Below are 18,104 nucleotides of genomic sequence, written 5' to 3'. Positions count from 1 at the left end.
AAAACAACAATCTCTTCCCCATTTAATAAATAGGTAAACACCTAACTGCCTTGACTGATGGTGATGAATGGTACTTATTCTACCTTAAGCACTGTGCTCAGATTTTTCTTTTCTTTTTTTTTTTTTTTAACATGGGCAGGCACCAGGAATCAAACCCAGGTCTCCAGCATGGCAGGTGAGAACTCTGCCTGCTGAGCCATCATGGCCCGCCCAGTGTGCTCAGCATTTTATGCATATCTCACTTGACTCCTTACTTGATGAAACACATATTTATATTATTTCTGTGGTAGATTGTATTATTGTCCACCAAATACTCTGGTTTCCCTCTCCAAGGATGTACTGTACATCCCTACCTAAACTCAGGAGTGATGGTATGATTTGCAGTGGCCAATGAAGAATGGTTAGAAATGATATTTACTACTTCTGGACAAAGACTTTTAAACACCAGTGGTTCCCTGTTTCTTATTTTCTATAGTCTTAAGTCCTGGAGTGGAAACAACTTGAACAAAGCTTCAACCAATCCATGATATACTACAAGAGAGAAACATATTTTTGTGGCCATAAACCACTGAGATTTGTGGGGTCATTTGTTACACGGTATAGCCTAGTCTATTCTGACTAAAACATCCTCATTTTATGGATAAAAAAAACCAAGACTTAGAGAATTTAAAAATATGTCCACAATCAAGCAGCAGAAGAAGTGGAATTAGAACCTAACTTTGTCAGATTGCAAAATCCTTTTTCTTAACCAATTCTCAATAAATACTAGAATGGAAGTGTACATCAACTACAAAGGCAAAAAAGCAGGAAGATTAACTCTGTTATATGGGCCACAGAAATGCCCACCAAGTGGAGGTCAATTTTGAATGCTACACAAAAATTTTCCAGGGAAACTGCAATAGGTAACCCATAATATATCCCAGGTCCTGAAATATGAAAGTGTATATTCTATACAATAATTCAGTGACCTGCCATGTCAGTTCTGCTTTTTAAAGTCTAATAATATCAATTATATCTTTAAAAGTACATCAAGGAAAGTAAGTACATTTGGGGACCACTTAGTGATTCTCCACCCATTTAGTCTTTTATCAAACATACCAATTGCTACACACTTGGTTGAAATCATTTTATGAGGGTTGGGCTTATAAAATCTCGGGGGGGAGCCTATTACATTTCTGTAGACAAAAAAGACGCCTAAAATAACTGGTACACCTAAAATGAAAAGAGAATCACTGTTCTTTTTAAATGAATGCTTTTCTCTATTATAAAAGCAATGCATATTCATTTTTGAAATTTAGGACAATACAGAAAAATAGAATGAGAAAACTAATCGTTGCCAAAAGCAATCACTATTAAAAGAAAAAAATCTTCATTTAAATATCTTGAAAGAACTAACTTATAAAATTAAATCTTGTACTATCTAATATGTTAGGCAAGAGTAAAATGAATTTCAAAGACCAAAATATTACACTAATAGTATTTCTTGACAATATACCATTCAGCGTGAGCTCAATTTCTTCAAAAAATGAAGGAAAACCTTTCTTCTAGGCCAAGTCCAAATCATCCAAGCACTTATTCTCAAGGGGCTAATAAAGATTCCACATTAGCATAAGAGGAGAGAGTATTCCACATATGAAAACAACAAACAAAAGAGAATCAGAGATAAGAATCAGCAAACATTTTAGAATCACTCTGAAGAAATTATCACCATTAGAGCAATGTCTTCCCTGGAGCTATGATGAGAGAATAGAAAAAGTAAATAGATATGAAAGGAAAAAAAATTCTTTGTTCAATGGCTCTTACATTACTTGAAATTAGGTGATAAATTAATGATCTTGGCAGTCAAAAATCTGGATTTTGAGTACAAATTGATAAATGGGTTATGTATTCTTAAAAAGACAACGAAAAAAGGAGGAAAAGAAGTGTAATTAATAAAGTATCAGCGGCAGAGAGAGTTCAAATAGAGTGGAGAGACTATTCTGGAGATGGCTCTTACCCAAGCTTCAGGTAGACCATGCTACCTATGATAACCTGCCAACCCCCAACCATGACCATTCCAGTCAATCCTAAAGAACACCTAGGGCAATATATAAGATCCCACAAGGGTTCTGGGCACGAGAGTAATTCCAGAAACCTACAACCTCCAGATGGGTCCCTGTTTCAGATAAGTCCTGAAACCTAGCCCAGCCTCTTAAAAACATCATATACTTCCATATCTCCCTACCCCATATTAGTGACAGACCCTTCCAATATATGGGGTATTACATCAACTTGTACAGAATAACAAGATCTTATTTTTAATTCAAGATTCCATGTAATTATGTTGTATGGATAAACTGATCATACAGGTTAAATTAGATAGTATGCTACAGAAAATATAAATTTGGTGCCGAAACAAATATCTCTTCCTTCAGTCGCAAACAAAAGTCGAAGTTTCAAAATACAATCAACATCATCCTATAAAATATGTTGTTTTGATGAATTATATACTAGTAATAATTTAATGACAATTCAATTCAAAATTAGCATTTATTAAAGAGTTAGAAGCTTGTCATCAAAATAATGCTTTAATTTTAATTTCTAGTCAAATTTGATACAGAGAAGGATGGTAGAATGATCAAAACAGAAGATTCTCAAGCTTAAAAATACACTACTTTGGACAGAATTCTGGGGGGAAAGTAGAATGGAAAATTTTTAATTCCAGGAGAAAAGAGAATGCTATAAAATAGCCCTTTTAAAAAAAATATGTAAAATTTTATTTTTAAATTCTGTATTTATAATATGCAAGAGATTATATTCTGTGCAACTATTTAACATAACAACAAAAAAATTCTGTCGATCTGAAAATTAAAAATATGTATTTTGGGGGATAATACCAAACAAAAGTTTCAATACCACTCCAACCTCAGGAAATTTATTCCCACCTAAAACAAAGGTATTGCTTTTCCCAGAATAAGCTCTAAACTCTTCACCCCTGTTCAAACGTTACCCTCAGCCTGAATGCAACTCCCATCTCCAAGCTACCCCTGCCTACTAAATCCCATCTATACTTCAAGATCAAGCTCAATAATCAATTCCTCCTTTAAGTGTTTCCCAAAGTACAGGAAGAATTCATCCTTTCTTTTTTGTTCTTACTTACAGCACTCTTCTACTAGACAATTGCTACACTGTATGTTAATTGTATAATCACTCTCCCACTCTTCCTAACAACCTCTATAACACCTAAGCTTCAAGGGAGAGATGGTCTGAAATACTTATCTGTGTCACCTGCAGGATCTGCTATATTACAAATATCTGATAACTTTTTGCTGAATTTAGTTGAACAAGTAGCTAGTTTTCCAAGACCTGGTGTGCTCGAGTGAGACAAGCTATAGATTCAATATTCACAAACATGTGATTTTCATTTTGGCTTTTTCAATAACATAGTATAAGCTGCTAGATTAACCTAAACTATAGAGAGTTAATAGCTAAATTTCTGCATTTTTTACTTGAAGATTATACTCTCACTTTTTTTTACAGTGAGAATTTTTAGTAAACAGTTAAAAAATAATTGGCTATCATTTGTAAATTATTAAAGACTAAATGTCAACATGAATATTACTAAATTATAAGAGCCTTTTCAAGATAAACATGATGCAAACTGGTAACATAGCAAGGCAAACAAGTTGAAGAGCACTGGATATTTCTGTAATACTTATGCTAGTACTTAAACTTATTTTAAGCACTTACGCTAGTACTTAAAACCTATTTTCCTGTCCAAAACAGAAAATTTTCTAAATAAGCAAATAAAATACTCTACATTTCTAAATAAAAAAACTCCACATTTACCAAACACTTTACTATTTATGTCCCTTAAAGACCTCATTATAAAAGGATGATTAAATTTACTTTAATTTTTTACAGAACATTAAAATATACAACATGAAAAATTCCCACAGTCCACTTCAAAGAAAATATACTATATTTCATCACTCAGGAATAAAACTATTAGCTTGTCACCTAAAGATAATATGAAAACCTGCTAGTCTGAAATACAGCTCAACATTATAGTATCTTTATGTCTAACCTAACATCTGTTTCCTGTTTATATTTTCACAAAGTATTAAGCATTACTAGATATAATTATATATTTCTTCAGTAAAAAGAAGTATAATATATAGCCTCCTTTAGTCCCATCTGGATGCAATAAAGGAATCAAATTTTGAAATGGCAAGACTGTGAAAGGAAACTTTTACCTTTAATCATAACAGAAACAGCCGATTGCCTTTTTTCCTAAACTGTGGCACCTACTAATAACTTTAAGAAAAACACTAGCCACATGTGAAGCTCTAAATCAGTGCAGGATCTGAAGAGCCACAGATTGGCTGAATCTGTTTCAAGCTGACTTTACATAAACCCTGTCCAAAGTTGAATCTTTGTAACATCAGATGGGGAATATCCTTTAGAATTCTGGTTACATAGTAGCTGGGAAGCCACATCTGTTATACATTTCAACAGAGGCTGCCAGCAAAGTTTTTAGTATTTTACTAAAAAAAAAAAAATTAAATTTGTGTTTTTTTTTGTTTTGTTTTGTTTAGTAAGCCTATATAGGGCTTAGTAATCTAAAATTTGAGTCTCTATTTTATGTCCTGGAGTCTGTGACTACTAATTTCCTCTCCTTTGCCTAAGGGACAAACCTTTAGTATTCAGACATAAAGGGAAATAAAACACATTAGTAACCAAGTGACATTTAAATATTGGAAGGAAACTAAGAGATCATATAGATGAACCCCATCTCCTACCACCCCACTTTCAGACAAAGACGTATTCGAGGGGGTTAAGTGACTTGCCTAAGGTCATACAGCTATAGGTGCTTGAATAAGGGTTAGAACCAAGACTATCAGATTTTCAGTCCAGTACAGTTTGCACCTTCTTATTACAAATTTAATTAAAATGTATGAAATGCATTCTAACAGAACATGTGACTCAATTATTCAATGCTACCATAGAAATACATCTAGCAAATAAAATGTCTATATGCTGGATTTTTCATTCTCTTTAATAGGCATTACATCCATCACCCATGGGGAAAACACAATATACCAACTAATGTTTTTAGCTGTAAATGGTCAAAGCTATCATTTTCTCCTTTATGGTTTTTGTCTTTGGTGTAATGCTAAGAGAGCTCTTTTTCATTCTTTTTTAAAACCTATATTTTATACCAGGGAGACAAATTTCAGTCAATTCTTTAATAAAGATTAATAATCAAAACAATGGTGAAGAATGTTTCTAACTGGGAATAGAAGTTGCCTCTGTAGAGGCAGTAACTTGTAAGGGACATGAGGAAATATTCTGGGATTGTGGAAATGTTCTATTTCTTCATTTGGGAAGTAGTCACATCTATGAGCACTACTGTGAAAATTCATTGGCACTTACGATCAGTGCACTTTACAGTATGTTACACAACAATAAAAAAAAAAAAAAGAAAGGTGGGGGTAGGAGAATGAGGGAGACGCTGGCTGGCACCAAGGCAAGAGACTGCAGTCCAATCGTCAGGTAGTGGAGACAGAGATGGATACATTTTTCTAACTCAGTGGCAGATCAGTTTCAGGAAGTCTTCATTGTATGCCCTATCCATAACTTTGGTAAATGTTACTTTAATTGGTAAAAAATAAATTTTTATTATTGCCTAATGAGTATTTTAAAATAAAATAGAAAATGTACGTAAGAGAGAGTCCTCAAAGGGATCTTGAAGTTGGCCACGGACTTCCCGTCATTTCAAACCAGTAAACAATTCTGGAGTCGATCTTTTCAACTTGGAAATTACTAAAAAACATTGTAGATACCATCATCTAAGTTAGAGTGCTTTAAATACAACCACTCCAATTTCGGACCTTCAGGAATAATTCAAGAAGTAAAATAAAATATCCGTCGGCATTTCTGCTTTCAGCCAAATATTCTTTTAAAGACCTATTGTATTTTAAAGTTATTAACATCCTTAAGAAGTGGTCATTTTATTTATGATTAGAAAATTTTTTAAATGTTTGACTGGAGATCCATAAAATTTCTAGTAAAGTTTTTTTTTTTTTTTTGCATAGGCAGGCACTAGGAATCAAACCTAGGTCTCCAGCATGTCTAGTAACTTTTTAGTTAAGCTAACCAGTATCCATTTTATGAAATGAATAATAATACCTGTTGTGTAAAATCACTTGATATGAGGAAACCTTGGAGAAAACTGCCTTAATGCTTAACTGCATGAATATTAATTATGTAAGACACTAGGTAACACAAATAACATGAGAGTTCAGTTACCTAACTCAGTAAAGTCATATGTAGTCATTAGGAACATAAATTATATATCACAGCATAGCACAGTTTTGAAAAAGTACTAAAAAATACAAAGCAATGGGGTAAACTGAAGATGAATGCACAAGGAAAGCACTGCCTACATGCTGACATCAGGTAAATTGAAACCTAAATTAAACCTGACTAATTGTAGTATTAAAAGCTATAAATCAGGAGATGACCAAGGCAACTGGTCAGTAGGTAGGTTCACAGTTAGCTGAATGGCTAGGGATGAGTCCAAGGAAATAGGCCCAGTTCTAATTTGACATTTTCCTTCAAATTAGTTATAAACTCAAATTAATTATAATAATATGGACTTTGTGGGACAGATACACATACTGTAATACGAATACACATACTAATGTATTGTTATAAACAACCCTTCTGTTTAGAAGCTATGTTCCAGATACCTTATTTCTAAAATACAATTGATTGGAAGAAACACTATCAATTTAAAACCAGCTTTTCAAGGTAAAAAGTCCCCAAGCTGAATGTAAAATGATGCAGCCATTCTAGAAGGCAGTTTGGGGGTTCCTCAGGAAGCTAAGTATATGCTTGCCATATGATCCAGCAATCCCATTGCTAGGTATCTATTCAGAGGACATGCGGGCAAGGACACAAATGGACATTTGCACACCCATATGTTTATAGCAGCATTATTCACGATTGCCAAGAGATGGAAATGGCCCAAATGTCCATCAATGGACGAGTGGCTAAACAAGTAGTAGTACATACGTATGATGGACTGTTATGCAGCTATAAGACAGAATAAAGTCACGAAGCATGTAACAACATGGATAGACCTTGAGGACATTGTGCTGAGTGAGATTCGCCAGAAACAAAAGGTCAAATACTGTATGGTCTCATTAATATGAATGAACATTAATTTCAGAGTTAAAGTTAAGAACACGGGTTAATAGAAGTTAGAAATAGGGTAGACATTGGGCATTTGGTGCTGAAGGAATACAGATTGTCCAAGAGGACTGAGTGTAAAAATTCAGAGAAGGAAAACACAATACTACCTGGTAGTAGCACAATAATGTAAGTCGTTGAGTGTGAGTGCAATTGACGAAGAAGGGCTGGGGGTACGGATAACACCAGAAGGAAAGACAGGATAAAGACTGAGATGGTATAACTTAGGAATGCTTGAAGTAGACAAAGATGGTGATTAAATGTGCAAAAATAAATACATTTTTCCATGAGGGAGAATAAATGAATGTCAACGTTAAATGTACAAAAGAGGCTTATGTACATTGCAAGAGGTGGAAAATGTAAGTTATACAGGAAAAAGTACAATCATCACAAGCTAGGGTCTATAGTCAACAGTAACACTGTAATACGCTTCCACTGAATGTAAAAAAGGCATTACGCTAAAACTAAATGTCAACAAGTACAGGGTTTGAGAGAGGGGTATGGATTCTTTGTGGAAGAAAAGGAAATGTCTTCATATAGATTATGATGGCGAAGGCATGGCAATTTACTTAGGTAAGATTGTATGATGTGCAAATAAAACTGTTTAAAAATGAACGGAGAGAAACAAGTGCTAGAGAAAATGTGGAAAAAGAGATGTACCTATTCACTGCTGGCATGGAAGCTGAGAGGTGCAGCCCCTCCAGAGGGCAGTGTGGGAGGTTCACAGGAGGCTAGTGGTGGGGTTGCATAGGATCCAGCCACCCCCTTGCTAGATATATAACTACATCAAGCTGATAGAGGAACTGAGAGTGGGGACAGGAATGGACATTTGCAGACTGGCGTTTATGGCAGCGACGTTCCCTATTCATAAAGCGACTAAGGGAAGGAAGGAGGAATGTGGTGTATACATACAATGGACTATGGAGTTGCTGCAAGAAGGAATGAAGTAATTTCTCCATGCAGCCAGTGTTGGACGCATATAGCGGCCCTGCTGCTTGCTGTTTAAGTTCAGTCTCTGTTGCCTTTCACAAGCCATGGAGAGTGACTTAGATCTCATTACTATGTGGGTCACAAGGGCAAGTTCAAAGCTTGAGTTCTGACCTGACGGCAAATTGAGATATGCAAATAACAGCAATTACAAAAACGATGTCATGATCAGGAAAGAGGCTTATGTACATAAAAGTGTAATGAAAGAACTGAAGACAATAATTGATGACAATGAAATAACCAAAGAAAATGATGCTTTGTGGCCCCCTCCTGACAGAGTAGCCTGCAAGAGCTTGAAATGGTCATTGGAGATGAACACATTTCTTTCACAACATCAAAAATTGGTTTCAGTACAAGGATCAGTACAAGGATCCTGAAGGCTTATGCACTTTTTTTTTATCTTCTGCAGGACATGAAGTGTTTGGTCTTCAATCTTATTGGATTACACTTCAAGATTGAGACAATCTAGAGTTAGTACTGGTATGAAACATGAGAAAGTTGGGGTAGTTGTTCTTAATTTTCATTATCAGGAAATTCTTGTGTATATCAGGGTAGTATTTTTTTAAAAAACTATAAATGATTATCTTTAATAAACATATAATAATTAAAAAAATAAGGAACGAAGCTGTGAGGCATGCAACTAGGTGAATGAACATTAACGACTGTATGTTGAATGAAATGGCAGAGACAAAAAAGACAAATATTATCATGCCTAACTCATATGGACTAACTATAAAGTGCAAGCTTGGAGAATTGAAGTTGAAAGCATGGGTTATCAAGGTTGGGGCCTAGAGTAAAGGGTCCTGATTATAAACAGCAGCCACATATATTCAGCAGCTGTATCTGCTATTTCTAAATTCTGAGATCTGAGCTGTTTGAGCAAAACCTGGTCATTCCCTGAAACTCTGGGTATGTATATGACAACCTGAGACTCTGAGTTAGAGCTCTGAAGCTATGAAAGTCAACATTACCTCATACAGCAACTGTTTACAAAGTTGAAAAACTGATTAAACTTTGATATGAATGAAGCTGATTTAGACAAGATTAAGGTAAATAAAAAACAGGGTAAAGGATAATATGGACCATATTTCAAAACTTCAACTTCCATGTGAACCTAAGGAAGGGATGTTTATTTGGTAAAAAATATATATTTTAAGTGGTTCATTATCTAATTTAACTTGTATAATCAGTTTATTTGAAGACCATAATTACATGGAATCTTCAATAGGGCATGAGATCCTGTTGGTTTGTACATGGTAGTGTGATGCTGTAATACACTTCAGAGTAATTTGGGAAGAGATTAAAAAAATATTTGCAAATTCCCCTTGGGGGACCGGAGAGAAAGGAGGAAATATTGAATTTCCCCATCTGGGGAATTCTTGATATTCTCACAAGCAGTGAGAACAAACAATTCAATAGGCTAAGCCCTTGATCTTGGGGTGCGTCTTATGAAAGTTATTCCTGCAAAGAAGAAGCTAAGCCTACTTATAATTATGCCTAAGAGTCACCCCAGAGAACCTCTTTTGTTGCTCAGATGTGGCCTCTCTCTCTCTCTCTCAGCCAACTCAGCAGGTGAACTCACTGCCATGAGTTAATCTTCCTGGCAACACAGGACATGACTCCCAGGATGAGCCAGTAGCCCACATCATGGGACTGAGAAAGACTCCTTGACCAAAAGGGGGGAAGACAAATGAAACAAAGTTTCAGTGGCTGAGAGATTTCAAACAGAGTAGAGAGGTTATCCTGGAGGTTATCCTTATGCATTATATAGACTTCCCTTTTTAGTTTATGGTATATTGGAGTGACTGGAGGGAAGTATCTGAAATTGTTGAGCTATGTTCCAGTGGCCTTGATTCTTGATATATGTAACTATATAGCATTTACAATGTGACCATATGATTGGGAAAACCTTGTGTCTGATACGCTCCTTTTATATTGGGTATGGAGAGATGAGTAAAAATATAAGGATAAAAATTAAATAATAGGGGAGAATAAAGGATAAAAAGTTGAGTAGATGGAAATATTAGTGGTCAATGGGAGGGAAGGATAAGGAGTACAGGATGTTTGAGATTTTTCTTTTTCTGAAACGATGCAAATGTACTAAAAATGATCATGGTGATGAATACACAACTATGTGATGATATTGTGAAACACTGATTGTATACCATGTATGAACTGCATATGTGTGGAGATTTGTCAATAAAATTATCACAAAAAAATGGTATTTAGTATCTCCACTGAATAGATATGGGAACAATTTGCCTATAGTCAAAAGTCTACAAAACAGTAGACAAAAGATTAAGATTGTATTGTCTGAACTACTAACAATTTTGCTTTTCTTTCTCGCAGATATATGAGCTTGTGGTCATTCAGGGCAATTCTACTTAAAAGAATACCTGTGAATTGATTATAAAAAACTAAGATGTGCATATTTACATGGATAGATATTTGGTGAATAATTTTGGAAATAAGATTTCAATTTTGTATCTATAGTTACTTAATACTATTTTGTACACACGTGTAAACTAATGCTTATTTGACTTGTTAATGCATACATGAGGGAACCATTTTTAAAAAGTCCCCAAACATTACCATATTAACTGAAGGACACAATTGGATTTCCCAAACATTAAAGTGAATCTGAGAACCAAGAAAAAGTATGAAATAATCATACATTAATCACTATTACTAAAGAATAGAAATATATTTTTTATTTTTTCCATCAATGTGAAGTTGCAGCAGAAACAGATTTTCCACTAATATCCTTTCTCTCTCTTTTCTTAAATTCAGAATGAAGAAGTTTCACCTAGACCTGTCACCACCAAACTGGAAATTAATTCTCATGCTTCTCCTGCAGCTAAATATGACCAAATGACTAAGTTTGCACAATGGGTTGTAGAGCAAAAGAGAACTTCCACTTTTGGATCATGCTAGCAGAATAAATGGGCATATCCTACTGCTATGGGTTGAATTGTATCCTCCAAAAAAAAAAAGATATGTTCAAGTTCTAATCCCTGGGCCAGGAATGTGACTACTTGGAAATAGGATCTTTAAAGATATAATTAGTTAACATGAGATGATACTGGATTAGGGTGGCCCTTAATCCAATTACACTGGTATCCTTAGAAGAAGGGGACAGATGTTGACTTGGGAGAAGGTCATTTTAAGATGAAGGAGGAATAGTAATGACTCTACAAGTGAAGGAGTGCCAAGGATTGCCAGTAAATATCAGAGGCTAAGAGAGGCAAGGAAGGATCCTCCCGTACAGGTTTTAAATGAGCATGACCTAGTCTAACACCAGAATTTCACATTTCTAGCCTGCAGAACTTTGAGAGAATAAATTTCTGTTATTTTAAGTCACACACTATGTAGTATTTTGTTATGATGGCCTTAGGATACTAAAACACCTACTACTACCTTTTCCCTTTGTACTGGCTGGAAAGGAAATGTGATGGCAGGATACAGAAGAGACACGTTAGCCCTAGAGAGGAAAGACAAAAGACGCCAGAGCCTCCACAGTAACCTTCGACCATCTATGACTGGACTGTGATGTGAGAGGGAAATAAACTTCTATAAGCCACAGTATTTGTGGTTCTTTTTTGTTATATTCTACTTAGACTTTCCCTAACAAATATATCACTAACAAGGACTTAAATGTAAACATTTTCTTTTTCTTTTTTGCATTATTTATTTATTAAATATTTTTTTACTGTAAAGTAAAACATATATACAAAAAAAGCAATAAATTTTGAAGTACATCATAGCAAGTAATTATACAGCATATTTCAGAATTTGGCATGGGTTACAGTTCCACAATTTCAGGTTTTTCCTCTTAGCTGCTCCAAGACTCCGGAGACTAAAAGAAATATCAATATAATGACTCAGCAGTCATACTCATTTGTTAAATCCTATCTTCTCTGCTATAATTCCTCCTTCTCCTTTGATCCTTCACCCAGTATTCAGGGATATTGGGGTTATGCTCATTCTAATATTTTCAAGTTGGAAAGGGCTGTCGATATGGGATAGGGGGTTGGAACTAGTTGATGTTCTTGGAAAGGTTGGCCCCTCTGGGTTTCAGGCTTTATCTGGCCTAGGAACCCATCTGGAGGTTGCAGGTTTCTGGAAAGTAACCACAGTGCATGAAACCCTTGTAGAATCTCAGATAGAGCCCTAAGACAGTCTTTAGGGTTGACAGACATGCTTTTGGTTGAGGTTTGGAAAACCATGATAAATAGCAATATCTGGCTGAAGCTTGCATAAGTGCAGCCTCCAAAATAACCTCTGGACTCTATCTGAACTCTTTCAGCCACTGACACATTATTTTGTTACAATTCTTTTCCTCCTCTTGGTCAGGAAGGCATCATCCATCCCAAAGTGCCAGGGCCAGGCTCATCCCTAGGAGTCATATCTCATGATATGAGATATCATATCTAGGGAGACTTTTATACTTGGATGTCATGTCCCATGCAGAGGGGAGGGCAACGACTTTATTTGCAGTGTTAGGCTTAGAGAGAGAGAGAGAGGCCACATCTGAGCAACAAATGCCTAACTGAATATGGGCTCCTGAAGACCATGCAGAAACAAAACATGGCACAATGAAGAGGACAGCTCAATTAACAAGAAAGCAAAGCATTTTTATGAATATAGACAAGCAAAAGCTTTAAGAAGAAACTTTGAAATTATCTATTAGAAGAGAAATAACAAAATAACATTAAATTTTAAATAAAGATACCTATGAAAAAAAAAGGGGGTAAGGGAAGTGCAAATTGTTATAGGTATGATTAAGGGAAGCTACTAATTGTTACAGGTATGATTCAGTCTATGTAGAACATACTATGTTTTGTCCAGGAGCCATGAGTCTCAAATGAAGGATACATTTTAGTCTATATAACTCTGTGCTTTCTCTAATGGTAATGTTTGCTAAGGCCACTGAGAAATTCAATCAATAGTGAGCTTTTGCTCTCAATAACCCACTAATGATGTTAGTAGGCTATGTGGCACCATGAGAGATTGATGGCACCCTTTGACATGGTACACAAAAATTAAGCAAGGAAACTGACTCAACTCCATACACTAATAGCCTAGCAGATAAAGAAACAGACTATTTCCAGGAATAAATAATATTTACCTACATCAGTGAGAATGGTGAAATAAGGTTCCCTTTAAATCCTTTCCTCCATAAAAGAAACAGGAACATTGCCAGAAATTTTCAGTATCAACTTTTTCAGAATCCGAAAATTAATAAAGGCTTGCAACAATCTGTGGAGGATTTATTCAAGACATGTGGCTGGATCCCAGTAAGAACAGTGAGTTTCATGGTGTTTTAACTTGCCTTATTCCTACCTCCAGCCCCCAGCTCTGTAGTAGCCTTGAAAACCTACAGCCTCATAATACAGCCACTGCAAGGGAGTCGGAACTCCATCAAAGCCCATTCCCAGAAAATTGCCATCATTTTACCAGTACGGTTGTTCCACAGAAGACCTGATTTGCAAGGCTTCTCTACATTTAACTTGACTTGGCACTTACTCAGAGAGAACTGCCTTTTTCTCAGGGTGTTTCTCAAAAATAATCAGCAAGAATGCTTATCATCACCCACCTGTCTGAGAAGTGGATAAGGGTTGAGGCAAACAATAAGCCAACCAAAGCTTAAAAAGAACAGCTACGAAATGCAACATCCACAGGGCTCTGAAAAACAAAGGCATATTCCTGGGAATGTGGAAGGCCACTTGCACGCATAGGTCTGTGTGTGTATCTCTAGGACCATGCATATCCCAGTAAAGACCTGAGAAGGCCCTGAGGACTCACCTCTGGCTGATCATAAGGCTGTGAAACAAGCAGGACTAGAAGACTAAAGCAGAGTTGTAAACTGGCTGATAGCAGACTGAAGGTGTGCCCCAATCTGCACAAAGAGCTCTTCAACAAAGACCTAGAGACCTATTGGTCCCAGGCATTTAAGGACATATCTTTCCAATCATTTGTTGATCACTAAGTGAACAAGGCAGAGACTACAGTAGTAACATATAATAAAGAATAGACTCTACAAAATTAGTTTGGAAATGTCACTAAACAAACAACAACAACTATGAGCAGGACCAAAATAGAACCTTCAGGAGGGGGAGAATCTGATTTCTGGAGGTGCCACATTGTATTATTTAAAACGTCCAGTTCTCAACAGAAAAATACGAAACCTGCAGAAAAACAAGAAAATATGGCCCATACACAAGAGAGAAAAAAAAAAACAACAACAGTGAACAGCAAGTGCCCCTGAGAAAGAAGACACTGACTATCCTAGACAAAGACTTTAAATCTTCTATTTTAAATATTTTCAAAGACCTAAAAGGAAACCATACCTAGAGAACTAAAGGAAAGTATGAGAACGATGCTTCATCAAATAAAGACTATAAAGAGATAGACATTATATATAAAACAGAACCAAATAAAAATTACAGAACTGAAAAGCATAAAAACTGAAATGAAAAATTTATTAGAGGGAGCTCTGCACAAGCAGAAGAAAGACACAACAAACTTGAAGATATGTCATTTAAGGTTATTCTCAGGAATAATCTGAGGAATGTTTCTAGGAAAATAAAAGAAAAAAGGATGAGGAAAAAGGAATAAAACCTCAGAAATCTGTGAGATACCATCAAGCATACTAACGTACACAAAATAGGAAGGAGTCCCAGAAAGAGAAGAGAGATAGGAGAAGAAAGAGCACGAGAAAAATAAATATTTGAAGAGATAAGAGCCTATAACTCTGAAATCTAAACAAAACCATTAATCTAAAAACCCACGTAGCTCAACAAACTCCATGAATAAAAAACTCAAAGGGATTTACGCCTAAACACATCATAATCAAATTGTTAAAAGACAAAGATGAAGAGACTCTTGAAGCAACTCATCACAAGTGAGAGCTACTCAGTAAGATTTGTCATAAGAAACCATGGAGGCTAAAAGGTAGTGGGATGGCATATTCAAAATGCTGACAGAAAAAAAAAAATTGTGAACCAAGAATTCTATATGCAGAAAAGGAGATGGATGGGTACAGGAAAAGGCCATGTGCATGCTACTGAGGTCAAGTTAATATTAAAATAACAATGATTGTTATATATTTAGGATGTGAAATTCTAACCCCATGGTAACCACAAGGAAAACATCTCTATATAGAAATGAGAAGTCATTTGATACGGTACGACACAATAAATCAAATAAATATAAACAAAGAACTGAGGGACAAAAAAAAAAGGTATATGGCTAACAAATACCAGAAGAAAGTCATGCATTATTAGCAGCAACTCTAAATGTAAATGGATTAACTTCGCCGGTCAAAAGGCAGAGGTTGGCAGATTGGATAAAAGAGCATGCCTCAATTATATATGGTCTGTATACGGATCATTCTCCAGGATTGACCACACCTTATAGGTCACAAAACAAATCTCAATAAATTAAAAGACATTAGGTACACACAGTTGGTTCAGTGGTAGAATGCTCGCCTGCCATGTGGGAGACCCAGGTTTGACTCTTCACCCATCCATTCAAAATAGAAAAAATTAAAAGATATTAAAATCACACAGTGTGTCTACTCCAACTACAACAGAATGAAGCTAGAAATCAATAACAGAGGGGAAAAGTGGTGTACAAACACAAAGAAAACTACAAAACACTACTAAAAGAAATCAGAGAAGGCCCAAATAAATGGAAGGGCATTCTGCATTCATGGACTGGGAGATTAAATATTGTTAAATGTCAATTCTATCTGTATTAGTCAGGGTTTACTAGGGAAACAGAACTCACAGGAGATAAATGTAAGTATTATAAGATTTATTAGTAATTGCTTCATACAACTGTGGGGATGGACAAGGCCAAATTCCAGAGGGTAGACTGCAAGCTGGGAATATCAATGACAGTTTTCACGTTAATTTTTTTTTCCAAAAGGGGCGGTGCATGGTCTGGGAATCGAACCCTGGTCTCCAGCTAAAATCATGACTTCTTTTAAAACCTTCACTTGATTGGAGAGACCTCTCTCATTGTTGAAGGCAATCTACTCAGTTAATTGTAGATATAGTCAGTCACAGATGCAATCAATTATTTATGATATAACTCCATGAAATATCCTCACAATAACAATCAGGTCAATGCTTGCTTGACCAAATAACCTGACACCATAACCAAGCCAAGTTGACATGTAAACTTAACCATCACACTCTCCCAAATAATTCATAATTTCAACAAAATCCTAAATAAAATTCCACAACCTTCTTTAGGATAATAGAAAAGCCAATCATCAAATTCATATGGAAAGGGATAAGGGGTCCCATATATCCAAAACCATCATTTAAGATTATAATGAAGTTGGAGTACTCATTTTTCCCACTCCTAGAACTTACTATAAAACAACATAAGCAAAACAGCATGGTAATGGCACAAGGACAGATATGTAGACTAATGGAATTGAATTGAGAAATCAGAATTCAACCCAAACATTTATGTCCAACTGATTTTTAAATATTTTTTAATTGTGAAATATAAAATACATACAAAAAAGCAATAATTTTCCAAGTACCCTGTTTTAGTTTGCTAGCTGCTGGAATGCAATATACCAGAAATGGAATGGCTTTTAAAAAGGGGAATCTAATGAGTTGCTAGTTTACAGTTCTAAGGCCGAGAAAATGTCCCAATTAAAACAAGTCTATAGAAATGTCCAATCAAAGGCATCTAGGGAAAGATACCTTGGTTCAAGAAGGCTGATGAAGTTCAGGGTTTCTCTCTCAAGTGAGAAGGCACAAGGTGAACACAGCCAGGGCTTCTCTCTTCAGCTGCAAGGGCACATGGTGAATACGGCATCATCTGCTAGCTTTCTCTCCTGGCTTCCTATTTCATGAAGCTCCCCGGGAGGTGTCTTCCTTCTTCATCTCCAAAGGTCGCTGGCTGGTGGACTCTCTGCTTTGTAGTGTTGCTCTCTCTGAATCTCTCTGAATCTCTCATTCTCCAAAATGTTTCCTCTTTTATAGGACTTTAGAAACTAATCAAGACCCACTCGAAAGGGTGGAGACATATCATCCCCTAATCCAGTTTAACAACCATTCTTAACTAAATCACATCAACCAGGGAGATGATCTTATTACAGTTTCAAATATACAGTATTGAATATGGATTATTCTACCTTTAAGAAATGGGATTTATATTAAAACATGGCTTTTCTTAGGGGGCATACTTCCTTTCAAACCAGCACATACCCCTTAATAAGTACTCATAGAACAGATTTTAAATTATGGTATGGGTTACAATTCCATGATTTTTCATTCTTTCTTCTAGCTGTTTCAAGACACTAGAGACCAAAAGAAATATCAATATAATGATTCAGCAGTCATACCCATTTCTTAAATCCCATCTTCTCTGTTACACCCCTCCTTCTCTTTAAATAACATATAAACATAAAAGCAATAAATTTCAAGGCGCATTGCAACAATTAGTTGTAGAAAAGATTTCAGAGTTTGGTATGGGTTGCAATTTCACAATTTTAAGTTTTTATTTCTAGCTGCTCTAAGGTACTGGAGGCTAAAAGAAATATCAGCATAATGATTCAGCACTCATAATCATATGTTAAACCCAATCTTCTCTATATAACTCCACCATTATCTTTGCTCTTTCTCCCACTCTTTTGGGTTATTTGGGCTGTGCCCATTCTAACTTTTTCATGTTGGAAGGGACTGTCATTAATATGGGATGGGGGAAGGAACTAGTTGATATTCTGGAGAGGCTGGGCTCTCTGCATTTCAGGAATTAGATGGTTCAAGGACTCATTTGAAAGTTGCAGGATTTGGAAAGTTACCCAAGTGCATGAACCTTTATAGAATCTTATATAATGCCCTAGGTGTTCTTTA

At 35.7% G+C, this 18,104-nt stretch overlaps 1 protein-coding gene and 1 pseudogene across 7 annotated transcripts in view; one reads left to right on the top strand and one right to left on the bottom strand.

Moving 5' to 3' along the window:
* CDKAL1 (CDKAL1 threonylcarbamoyladenosine tRNA methylthiotransferase) overlaps positions 1–18,104 on the bottom strand; it is a 689,286-nt gene that overhangs the window by 236,228 nt on the left and 434,954 nt on the right. The gene's annotated exons all lie outside the window — the stretch shown is intronic.
* LOC143669039 (protein mago nashi homolog pseudogene) lies at positions 8,388–8,692 on the top strand (annotated as a pseudogene).

This window comes from Tamandua tetradactyla, chromosome 25 (assembly GCF_023851605.1).
Source record: "Tamandua tetradactyla isolate mTamTet1 chromosome 25, mTamTet1.pri, whole genome shotgun sequence".
Classification (NCBI taxonomy): Eukaryota; Metazoa; Chordata; class Mammalia; order Pilosa; family Myrmecophagidae; genus Tamandua; species Tamandua tetradactyla.
This window is presented reverse-complemented; position numbering and strand designations above follow the sequence as displayed.